The sequence below is a fragment of the Heptranchias perlo genome, unplaced genomic scaffold, assembly GCF_035084215.1.
Source record: "Heptranchias perlo isolate sHepPer1 unplaced genomic scaffold, sHepPer1.hap1 HAP1_SCAFFOLD_49, whole genome shotgun sequence".
NCBI lineage: Eukaryota > Metazoa > Chordata > Chondrichthyes > Hexanchiformes > Hexanchidae > Heptranchias > Heptranchias perlo.
In genome coordinates this window covers 8,587,340-8,600,115 of record NW_027139505.1, presented here as the reverse complement: position 1 = coordinate 8,600,115, position 12,776 = coordinate 8,587,340, and the positions used below count along the sequence as shown (strand labels likewise).

The following is a 12,776-nucleotide window of genomic DNA, read 5'->3' as shown; positions in this document are numbered from 1 at the left end:
ACATTACATTCTGTACAATACAAGGTGGGGTGGACTCAGCACATATCTTCTATTACATTCGGTATAATACAACGTGGGGTGGACTCAGTACATATCTAAAATTACATTCTGTGCAATACAAGGTTGGATGGACTGCTTAAATATCTTATATTACATTCTGTTCTATATAAGATGGGGTGGACTCGGTACATATCTTATGTTACATTCTGTACAATACAAGGTGGGATGGACTGCTTACATATCTTGTATTACATTGTGTATAATACAAGGGGGGTGGACTCAGTACATATCTTATATTACATTCTGTACAATGCAAGCTGGGTTGGACTGATTACATGTCTCATCTTACATTCTGTACAATACAAGGTGGGGAGGACTCAGTACATATCTCATATTACATTCTGTATAAAACAAGGTGGGGTGACTCATCACATATCTTACATTACATTCTACCAATACGAGGTGGGGTGGACTCAGTACATATCTTAGATTACATTCTCTCCAATACAAGGTGAGGTGGACTCAGTACATTTCTTATATTACATACTGTACAATACAAGGTGAGGTGGACTCAGTACATATCTCATATTGCATTCTGTACAATACAAGGTGGGGTGTACTCATTGCATAGCTAATGTTACATTCTGTACAATACAAGGTGGGGTGTACTCAGTACATAACTAAAATTACATTCTGTACAATACAAGCTGGGGTGGACTCCTGACATATCTTATTTTACATTCTGTACAACACAAGGCGGGGTGTTTTCAGTACATATCTTAAATTACATTCTGCCAATACGAGGTGGGGTGGACTCAGAACATATCTTATGTTACATTCTGAACAATACAAGCTGGGGTGGACTCCTGACATATCTTATTTTACATTCTGTACAGTACAAGGCTGGGTGTTTTCAGTACATATCTTAAATTACATTCTGCCAATACGAGGTGGGGTGGACTCAGTACATGTCTTACATTACATTGTGCACAATGCAAGGTGGGTTGGACTCCGTGCATATCTTACATTACATTCTGTGCATTACAAGGTGGGGTGGACTCAGGACATATCTTACATTACATTCTGTACATTACAAGGTTGGGTGGACTGAGTACATATCTTACATTACACTCTGTACAATACAAGGTGGGGTGGACTCCTGACATATCTTATTTTACATTCTGTACAATACAAGGTGGGGTGGACTCAGTACATATCTTATATTACATTCTGTACATTATAATTTGGGGTGGACTCAGAACATATCTTATGTTACGTTCTGTTTCATACAAGGTGGGTTGGACTCAGTGCATATCTTATGTTATATTCTGCACATTATAAGGTGGGGTGGACTTAGTCCATATCTTATATTACATTCTGTACTATACAAGGTGGGTGGACTCAGTGCATATCTTATGTTACATTCGGTACTTACCAAGGTGGTATGTGCTCAGTACTTATCTTACATTACATTCTGCATAGTACAAGGTGAGGTGGACACTGTAGATATCTTATATTATATTCTGTACATTACAAGGAGGGGTGGACTCAGTAAATATCATATATTACATTCTGTACATTGCATACAGGTGTGGACTCAGCCCATATCTTATTTTACATTCTGTACAATACAACGTGGTGTGGAGTCAGTATACATCTGCTATTACATTCTGTCCAATGCAAGCTGGGGTGGACTCCTGACAGACCTCATTTTACATTCTGTACAATACAAGGCGAGGTGTTCTCAGTACATATCTGATATTACATTCTGCCAATACTAGGTGGGGTGGTCTCACTAAATATCTTATGTTCCATTCTGTATAATACAAGTTCAGGTGGACTCAGTACACATCTTATATTACATTCTGTACATTACAAGGTCGGGTGGACTCAGTACATACCTTGGATTACATTCTGTACAATAAAAGGTGGGGTTGGCTCAGTAAATATCTTATATTACATCCTGTACAATACAAGGTGGGGTGGACTCAGTACATATCTTATGTTACGTTCTTTATATTATAAGGTGGGTTGGACTGCTTGCATATCTTATTTTACATTCTGTACAATACAAGATGGGGTGGACTCAGAACATGTCTTATATTACATTGTGCACAATACAAGGTGAGTTGGACTCCGTGCATATCGATTACATTATGTGCATTACAAGGTGCGGTGGACTCAGGACATACCTTATATTACATTCTGTACATTAATAGGTTTGGTGGACTCAGAACATATCTTATATTACATTCTGTACAATAAAAGTTGGTGTGGACTCAGTAAATATCTTATATTACATTCTGTTTGATACAAGGTGGCTTGGGCTCAGTACATATCTAAAATTACATTCTGTACAATACAAGGTGGGGTGAACTCAGTACATATCTCATATTACATTCTGTATTAAAAACGGTGGGGTGTACTCATCACATATCTTATATTACATTCAGTATCGTACAAGGTGAGGAGGACACTGTAAATATCCTATATCACATTCTGTACATTACAAGGAGGAGTGGAATCAGTACATATCTTATATTGCATTCTGCACAATACAAGGTGGGGTGGACTCAGTACATATCTTATGTTACATTCTGCACATTACAAGTTGGGGTGGACTCAGTACACATCTTATATTACATGCTGTACAGTACAAGCTGGGGTTGACTGCTTACATATCTTATATTTCATTCTGTACAATACAAGTTGGGATGGACTCAGTACATATCTTATATTACATTCTGTACATTACAAGATGGGGTGGACTCAGTACATGTCTTACATTACATTGTGCACAATGCAAGGTGGGTTGGACTCCGTGCATATCTTATATTACATTCTGTGCATTACAATGTGGGGTGGACTCAGGACATATCTTACATTACATTCTGTACATTACAAGGTTGGGTGGACTGAGTACATATCTTACATTACATTCTGTACAACACAAGGTGGGGTGGACTCCTGACATATCTTATTTTACATTCTGTACAATACAAGGTGGGTGGACTCAGTAAATATCTTATATTACATTCTGTACATTACAAGGTGGGGTGGACTCAGTACATATCTTATATTACATTCTGCACAATACAAGGTGGGGTGGACTCAGTATACATCTGATATTACATTCTGTACAATACAAGGTGGGGTGGACTCCGTACATATCTTACATTTCATTCTTTATAGTACAAGGTGGGGTGGACACTGTACATATCTTATATTACTTTCTGTACATTACATGGAGGGGTGGACTCAGTACATATCTTATATTACATTCTGTACATTACAAGGAGGTGTGGACTCAGTACATATCTTATATTACATTCTGCACAATACAAGGTGTGGTGGACTCAGTACTTGTCTTATATTACATTGTGCACAATACATGGTGGTTTGGAATCAGTACATATCTTCTATTACATTCTGTATAATAAAAGGTGGGGTGGACTCAGTACATATCTTATGTTACATTCTGTACATTACAAGTTGAGTTGGACTCAGTACACAACTTTTCTTACATTCTGTACAGTACAAGCTGGGGTTGACTGCTTACATATCTTATATTTCATTCTGTACAATACAAGTTGGGGTGGAATCAGGACATATCTTATATTACATTCTGTACAATACAAGGTGGGGTGGACTCAGTATACATCTGATATTACATTCTGTACAATACAAGGTGGCTTGGATTCAGTACTTGTCTTATATTACATTGTGCACAATACAAGGTGGGTTGGACTCAGTACATATCTAAAATTACATTCTGTGCAATACAAGGTTGGATGGACTGCTTACATATCTTATATTACATTCTGTTCTGTATAAGATGGGGTGGACTCGGTCCATATCTTAAGTTACATTCTTTACAATACAAGGTGGGATGGACTCAGTACCTATCTAAAATTACATTCTTACAATAGAAGGTGGGATGTACTCATTACATATCTTATATTACATTCTGTAAAATACACGCTGGGTTGGACTGCTTACATATCTCATATTTCATTCTGTACAATACAAGGTGGGGTGGACTCAGTACATATATTTTATTACATTCTGTACAATACAAGGTGGGGTGGACTCAGTATAAATCTGACATTACATTCTGTACAATACAAGGTGGGTGGACTCAGTGCATGTCTTGTATTATATTGTGCACAATACAAGGTGGGTTGGACTCCGTGGATATCTTATATTACATTCTGTACATTGCAAGGTGATTTGTTCTCAGTACATATCTTATATCATATTCTGTACGATACAAGGTGGAATGGACTCAGTACATATGTTATATTACATTCCTTGCATTACAAGGTGTGGTTGTCTCAGGACATATCTTATATTACATTCTGTACATTACAAGGTTGAGTGGACTCAGTACATATCTTATATTACATTCTGTACAATACAAGGTGGGGTGGACTCAGTACTTATCTAAAATTACTTTCTGTACAATACAAGGTGGGATAGACTCAGTGCATATCTCATATTACATTCTGTATAAAACATGGTGGGGTGTCCTCATCAAATATCTTATATTACGTTCTGTACAATACAAGCTGGGTTGGACTGCTTACATTTCTCATTTTACATTCTGTACAATACAAGGTGGGGTGGACACATTGCACATCTTATATTACATTCTGTACAATGCAAGCTGTGGTGGACTCAGTACATATCTTATATTACATTGTGAACATTACAAGGTGGGTTGGACTCCGTACATATCTTATATTACATTCTTTACATTACAAGGTGGTGTGTACTCAGTACATATCTTATATTGCATTCTGTATCATGCAAGGTGAGGTGGCCACTGTACATATATTATATTACATTCTGTACATTACAAGAAGGATTGGAATCAGTACATATCTTATATTACATTCTGTACAATACAAGGTGGGGTGAACTCAGAATGGGCGACTATTACACGGAGAGGGAATATTACACAGAGGGCAATATTACAGAGTGTGGAATATTGCAGAGAGGGGGAATATTTCACAGATGGTAACATTACACAGGGGGGGGGGGAATATTACACAGAGGGGAATATTACACAGAGTGTGGGAGAAATTGAACAGGGAGGGGGAGAGATTGAACAGGTCGGGGCGAGCTGCTAATTCAATCAAGAGAAAACAGTTAAGGGATAAGCTGTTGACATTTCGCTCACAGCAACTGACAGAACATAAGTTGCAAAATGTCCAGAGCAGGTGTGTGCGGGCCCAGGGACAGGAGAGAAAACAAACCCAGGGGAGGTTTGGAGCCTGCAACAAACACCGAGCAGCGTAGACAGATAGTGCGTCACCGGTTCGAGGCATTCAGAGGAAAGGCAGGGGTGAAACAAGCTGCAGACTTGGATTAGGGAGAGATTCTGTGCAACTGGGGGAGTGTGAGAGAGGGGGAGAGAGAGGGAGGGAGAGAGAGGGAGGGAAAGAGAGGGAGGGAGAGAGAGGGAGGGAGAGAGAGGGGGGAGAGAGAGGGAGGGAGAGAGAGGGGGGAGAGAGGGGGAGAGAGGGAGAGAGAGGGCGGGGGAGAGAGGGAGAGAGAGGGCGGGGGAGAGAGAGAGAGGGAGAGAGAGAGGGGGTTGAGAGAGAGTGGGGGGAGAGAGAGGGGGTGAGAGAGAGAGGGAGAGGGAGGGAGGTAAAAAGAGAGAGTGAGAGAGGGAGTGGGAGGGAGGGAGTTCTGGGCTCTTGCTGTGCCTTTTTAATCCCTTACATTTGTATTTTAATCAATTCTCTCTCTCTCTCTCTCCCCTCAGGAATATTTTTGATGAAATGCTGCAAGGGGATGATCCAGAAAGAGACATTTTGTGAGGAAGAGTAGGAGTGGGAAAAATCCTGGGCCAAGAATAGTTCTCTCCGCTGCGGACTGACTGACTGAGACCTTCACCGCAGCCTGGACCCGATGGGGGGCACGTGAGTGATGTCTGGCTTACTCTGGGGTCACTGGGTGCACACTGGGATCACTGGGATATTCAGGGGACACTGGGGGGATCACTGGGACATTCAACGGACACTCGTGGGGGTGGTCACTGGGACATTGTTGTGCCAGTTCTTGTTGTTGTGTTTGTGGTCTGAAAATCAAGACCACCACTCTGGCATCACTCTGGGCTGACTGGGTGCACCCTGACATCATTCTGGGTTCACTGCGGGATCACTGGGGACACTCTGTTTGCTACTTGCCGCCATCTGACGAAGGTGGTAACCACACTGTCCATTTAACAGTGTATTTAATTATATATAAACCCACCATTTACCCACACTGTCCATTTAACTGTGTATTTAATGATAAATAAACCTACCATTTACCCACGTTGTCCAATTAAAAGTGTAATTAATTATATATAAACACTCCATTGACCCACACGATCCATTTAACAGTGTATTTAATGATATATAAACCCACCATTTACCCACACTCTCCATTTAACAGTGTATTTAATGATATATGAACCCACCATTTACCCACACTGTCCACTTAACAGTGTATTTAATGATATTTCAACCCACCATTGACCCAAATTGTCCAATTACCAGTATATTTAATTATATGAATCATTCGTCTGAAGGTTTTGGTTTGAATGAATAAAACTCCGCTTCAATCAGCGATAGATTGAAACAAGCTGTGGAGGGAGAGTTCACATGAAGATAAATGTTGGGGATTGTTTGTTGCCGCCGCTTCAGGCTGTGTCTCTGGCCCGAATGAATCCTCAATCCTGGTCAAAAAACAAGCGGGGAATTAGTGAGAAAGGGGGAAATATCGCAATCTATCCCAGGGATTGATTACAACAATCCCCCCCTCAGAATTATCAACACAATCTATCCCCGGGATTGATCACAGCAATCCGTCCCTCGGAATTATCACCACAATCTGTCCCTGGGATTGATCACAACAATCCGTCCCTTGGAATTATCACCACAATCTGTCCCTGGGATTGATCACAACAATCCGTCCCTCGGAATTATCATCACAATCTGTCCTCAAACACTTTCTCTCTTCGGAAACTTTCAACCCGGGGAGGGGCTATGTATTACCGTCTGTGAACCTCCTCAAAATGTGAGCAATCCAATCTTCATATCAGGAATGATCCATTCCGGATTTAACAATGTAACTGGTGAATCTGCTGAATATTTACTATGATATTAAGCGGAACGGATAGGGTGGATAGAGAGAAACTCTTTTCGCTGGTTGGGGATTTTAGGAGTCGGGGGCACAGTCTAAAAATTAGAGCCAGACCTTTCAGGAGCGAGATTAGGAAACATTTCTACACACAAAGGGTTGTCGAAGTTTGGAGCGCTCTTCAGCAAATGGCAATTGATACTAGCTCAATTGCTAAATTTAAATCTGCGATAGATAGCTTTTTGGCAACCAAAGGTATTAAGGGATATGGGCCAAAGGCAGGTATGTGGAGTTAGATCACAGATCAGCCATGATCTTATCAAATGGCGGAGTAGGCACGAGGGGCTTGATGGCCAACTCCTGTTTCTCTGTTCCTTTGCTCCTAAATGTAACTTTGGAAAGTCAGTACTGATTCTCCCACTGATTGAGGTGATTGATGCTCAGCGGTAGTTTAATTCGGCGGTTAAATGGTTAATGTCCTCACCGCAGACACAGCCTCTCCTCAGCTCACTGACGAAACACTGGCTATTGGCCCAGGGTTGAAGCGCAAACATTAGAAAATCGATGGGTCTTCAGTAAACAATGTCCCTGAAGCAAATGTAACAATTTATTTCGAACCAAATATCTGTTTTACTGAACTGCCCTGGAACAAGAAGAGAAAAGGTAAAATGTACAACTGACTTTGTTCACAATTGACTTGGCAGCGAATTGTCAACCCGGTTCGATTTGATTCCACCAGAAGGGCCGCTCCCTGTTCTGAAACAAATGAGGAATGTTTGTGTTGAAATCCATCCTGATGTTTGGCAGTGGCTTTCATGGAGGGCGGAGCTCTGAATCTCACATAAGAAGGAGCAGATCAAACTCCCTAGTTTTGAACTGTTAAAATAAAGCAAAGAACTTGTACTCGATTGATTACAATGAAATAACAAGGATATAATTTGCAAAATCTGCACGGACATTGCGGGACGGAAAATCCTTGCGGGATCAAGGTAAGGTTAATGTGGTGTCAATGTCTTTTTTAATTAACTTTTTCTGCCTCTTCCTCTTTTCCAAAGCCAATTTCCCGCGGTCAGATATGTTCCCCTGGCGGACGGAGCTCTCCAATCCTCGCGGATGGAAAAATTCACTAATTGTTCGCTCAGACACTGACTGAAGGCCCGCTATTTCACACAGCGAATTTCAGGGCTTATCCCTTTATGGACTCCACCAATCTCCCCACAGACACATTTTAAAGCGGTGACAGGACAGAAAGCAGGAACACGAACTCTGGAGATTTACACCTTCCTTGTCCAGCGGTGCCTACTTCCCATGTCAGGTGTGGGAAACTGTCCGTTTTCACTCCATATGCATTTATTTTTAACTGTGACACTGGCCCTTCTTACTCACTGAGCCGTTTTGTGCATGGTACAATATATTGATTTGATCAAAGACTGATCGAACACACAGTTCAGCTCAGGAAAGGGTTAACACATTCGCAATGGCCGAATATTGCTCTCTGCCGGGCACCTGGAAAGTCAGCCCATGGTTACCCGAGGCCGGACTGAAGGTGATGCAATCACAGGATAGGAGCAAAGTAGGAGATAAATCTTGTTCCTGATAAATTATAATTAATTCGTGTCATGCGAATTAGATGGGGAGAATGGAGCAGGGACTACTGTTTTCTCTAAAATATGTTATTGAGGATGTTATTTGTTAAACTGGCTCAACTGAAGAAAGAGAGGCCGCTCCCTTCAGACAGAAACAAACTTCAGGAATGTTTTAACGGGAAACTTGTTCCGGGCTGAAACCATCTTTCACACAGATCGGTGCTTCCTGATCGATAACCTTGATAATTTGAGAAGTTACTTTTAACATCAACAGGTAGGAGGGTCCGTTCACTAATCTTTACAAAAAAAGTAACAATTTAATTTACCAACAGTAGGTAGACCCATCACTAATCTTTATATGAAAAATAACAACTCAATTTACCAACAGTTGGTAGTCCCTTCGCTAATCTTTATATAAAAAATAACTACTGAAATTACCAACAGGTAGGAGGGTCCATCACTAAACTATATATAAAAAAATAAACAACGGAATTACCAACAGGTAGGAGGATCAATCATAATGTAAAAAGTAACTAGTCAAATTAACATGTTGAAGAGTCCATCACTAATCTTTAAAGAAAAACTAACAACTCAATTTACCAACAGAGGGTAGACCCATCACTAATCATAATAGAAAAAGTAACGACTGAAATTACCAACAGGTAGCAGGGTACGTCACCAATTATTTATGTAAAAAGTAACCACTGAAGTTACCAAGAGGGTGGAGGGTCCATCATTAACCTTTAAATGTAAAGTTACAACTTAATTTAACAACAGATGAGTGGGTCCATCATCAATCTTTATATAAGAAGTAGCTACTGAAAAGATCAACAGGTTGGAGCGTCCATCACGACTCTTTGTATAAAAAACAACTAATGAAATTACCAATAGGTATGAGTGTGCATCACTAATCTTTAATAAAAGTAACTACTGAAATTACCAACACGTAGCAGGGTCCATCACTAATTTTTATATAAAAAGTAACAACTGAAATGATCAACAGGGAGGAGGGTCCATCACTAATCTTGATACAGAAAATAGCGACGCAAGTTACGAACAGGTAGCAGTGTCAATCACTAATCTTTGAATGAAAAGCAACTAATGAAATTACCAACATGAAGGAGTGTCCATCGCTAATCTTTATTAAAAAGTAACTAATGAAATTACAAACTGGTAGGGGGATCCATCACTAATCTTTATATGAAAAGCAACTACTCAAATTACCGATAGGTGGAAGATTCCATCACTAAACTTTACATAAAAAGTAACTACTGAAATTACGAACAGGTTGGAAGCTCCATCACTAATATTTATATAAAAAGTAACTACTCAAATTACAAACAGGAATGAGGGTCCATCATTAATCTTTATCGTAAAAGTCGGAGGGTCCAACACCAATCTTGATAGAAAAAGATACTACTGAAAATGCCAACAGGTCGGAGCATCCATCACTGATATTTATATAAATAGTAACTACTGAAATTACAAACAGGGAGGAGGGTCCATTACTTATCTTTATATAAAAAGAAACTACTGAAATTACCAACAGGTAGAAGAGAACATACAAATAATTATATAAAAAGTAACAACTCAATTTGCCAACAGGTAGGAGGGTCCATCACTAATCTTTATATAAAAAGTAACAACTGAAATTAACAACAGGGGGGAGGGTCCATCATTAATCTTCATAAGGAAAGTAACAAGTCAAATTACAAAAAGGTAGGAGGGTCCAACACCAATCTTTATATCAAAAGTTACTACTGAAAATGCCAACAGGTCGGAGCATCCATCACTGATCTTTATATAAATAGTAACTACTGAAATTACCAAGAGGGAGGAGGGTCCATTACTTATCCTTTTCTGAAAAGAAACGACTGAAATTACCAACAGGTAGAAGAGTCCATACAAATCTTTATATAAAAAGTAACAACTCAATTTACCAACTGGTAGGAGGGTCCATCACTAATCTTTATATAAATGTAACCACTGAAATTAACAACAGGTAGGAGGGTCCATCAATAATCTTTATATAAAAAGTAACTGTTCAAATTACCAATAGGTAGAAGAGTCCATCACGAATCTTCACATAGAAGGTAACTACTGAAATCACCAAAAGGGAGGAGGCTCCATCACTAAACTTTATACAGAATGTAACCACCGAAATTACCAACAGGAATTAGGGTACATCACTAATCTTGATATAAAAAGTAACCACTGAAATTACCAACAGTTAGAAGAGTCCATAGAAATCTTGATGTAATAAAGTAACAACTCAATTTACCAACTGGTAGGAGGGTCCATCACTCATCTTTATACAAAAAGTAACGACTGAAGTTATCAACAGGGAGGTGTGTCCATCATTAATCTTCATATGGAAAGTAACAACTCAATTTACCAACTGAAAGGAGGGTCCATCACTAATCTTTATATGAAAAGTAACTACTGAAAATGCCAAAAGGTCGGAGCATTCATCCCTGATCTTTATATAAATAGTAACGACTCAAATTACCAACAGGTAGCAGAGGCCATACAAATCTTTATATAACAAGTAACAACTCAATTTACCAACTGGTAGGAGGGTCCATCACTAATCTTTATATAAAAAGTAACCACTGAAATTAACAACAGGTAGGAGGGTCCATCACTAATCTTTATTTACAAAGTAATTGCTGAAATTACCAACAGGCAGGAGGGTCCATAAATTATCTTTATATAAAAAGTAACGATTGAAATTACGAACAGGGAGTAGAGCCCATCACTAATCTTTATACAAAATGTAACTACTGAATTACCAACAAGTAGAAGAGTCCATACAATAATTATATAAAATGTAACAACTCAATTTAACAAGTGGTAGGAGGGTCCATCACTAATCTTTACATAAAAACTAACGACTTAAATCACCAAAAGGGAGGAGGCTCCATCACTAAACTTTATATAAAATGTAACGACTGAAATTACCAACCGATTGGAGGCTCCATCACTAATCTTTATCGAAAATGTAACCACTGAAATTAACAACAGGGAGGAGGGTCCATCACTAATCTTTTATAAAAAATAACCACTGAAATTAACAACAGGTAGAAGGGTCCATCAATAATCTTTATATAAAAAGTAACTGTTCAAATTACCAAGAGGTGGAAGAGTCCATCACGAATCTTTACATAGAAAGTAACTACTGAAATCACCAAAAGGGAGGAGGCTCCATCACTAAACTTTATACAGAATGTAACCACTGAAATTACCAACAGGAATGAGGGTCCATCACTAATCTTGATATAAAAAGTAACCACTGAAATTACCAACAGTTAGAAGAGTCCATCGAAATCTTGATATAATAAAGTAACAACTCAATTTACCAACTGGGAGGAGGGTCCATCACTAATCTTTATACAAAAAGTAACGACTGAAGTTATCAACAGGGAGGTGTGTCCATCATTAATCTTCATATGGAAAGTAACAACTCAATTTACCAACTGAAAGGAGGGTCCATCGCTAATCTTGATATGAAAAGTAACTACTGAAAATGCCAAAAGGTCGGAGCATTCATCCCTGATCTTTATATAAATAGTAACGACTGAAATTACCAACAGGTAGCAGAGGCCATACAAATCTTTATATAACAAGTAACAACTCAATTTACCAACTGGTAGGAGGGTCCACCACTCATCTTTATATAAAAAGTAACCACTGAAATTAACAACAGGTAGAAGAGTCCATCACTAATCTTTACATAAAAAGTAACGACTGAAATCACCAACAGGGAGGAGGCTCCATCACTAAACTTTATATAAAATGTAACGACTGAAATTACCAACAGATTGGAGGCTCCATCACTAATCTTTATCGAAAAATTAACCACTGAAATTAACAACAGGGAGGAGAGTCCATCACTAATCTTTATATAAAAACGAACAACACAATTTACCATCCGGTCGGAGGGACCATCACTAACCTTTTATAAAAAGTAACCACTGAAATTGACAACAGGGAGGAGGGTCCATCACTAATCGTTATATAGAACGTAACTATTGAATTATCAACAAGTAGAAGAGACCA

The 12,776-nt window shown here is 39.1% G+C and overlaps 1 long non-coding RNA gene across 9 annotated transcripts in view; it reads left to right on the top strand.

Annotated features, from left to right (window-relative positions):
- LOC137313856 (uncharacterized) overlaps positions 1 to 12,776 on the top strand; it is a 271,375-nt gene that overhangs the window by 63,162 nt on the left and 195,437 nt on the right. For all 9 annotated transcript variants that reach the window (XR_010961095.1, XR_010961093.1, XR_010961094.1 and 6 more), the window contains 2 exons: positions 5,771 to 5,927; positions 8,187 to 8,446. This is a non-coding gene — a long non-coding RNA (uncharacterized lncRNA). The remainder of the gene's footprint in view (positions 1 to 5,770; positions 5,928 to 8,186; positions 8,447 to 12,776) is intronic.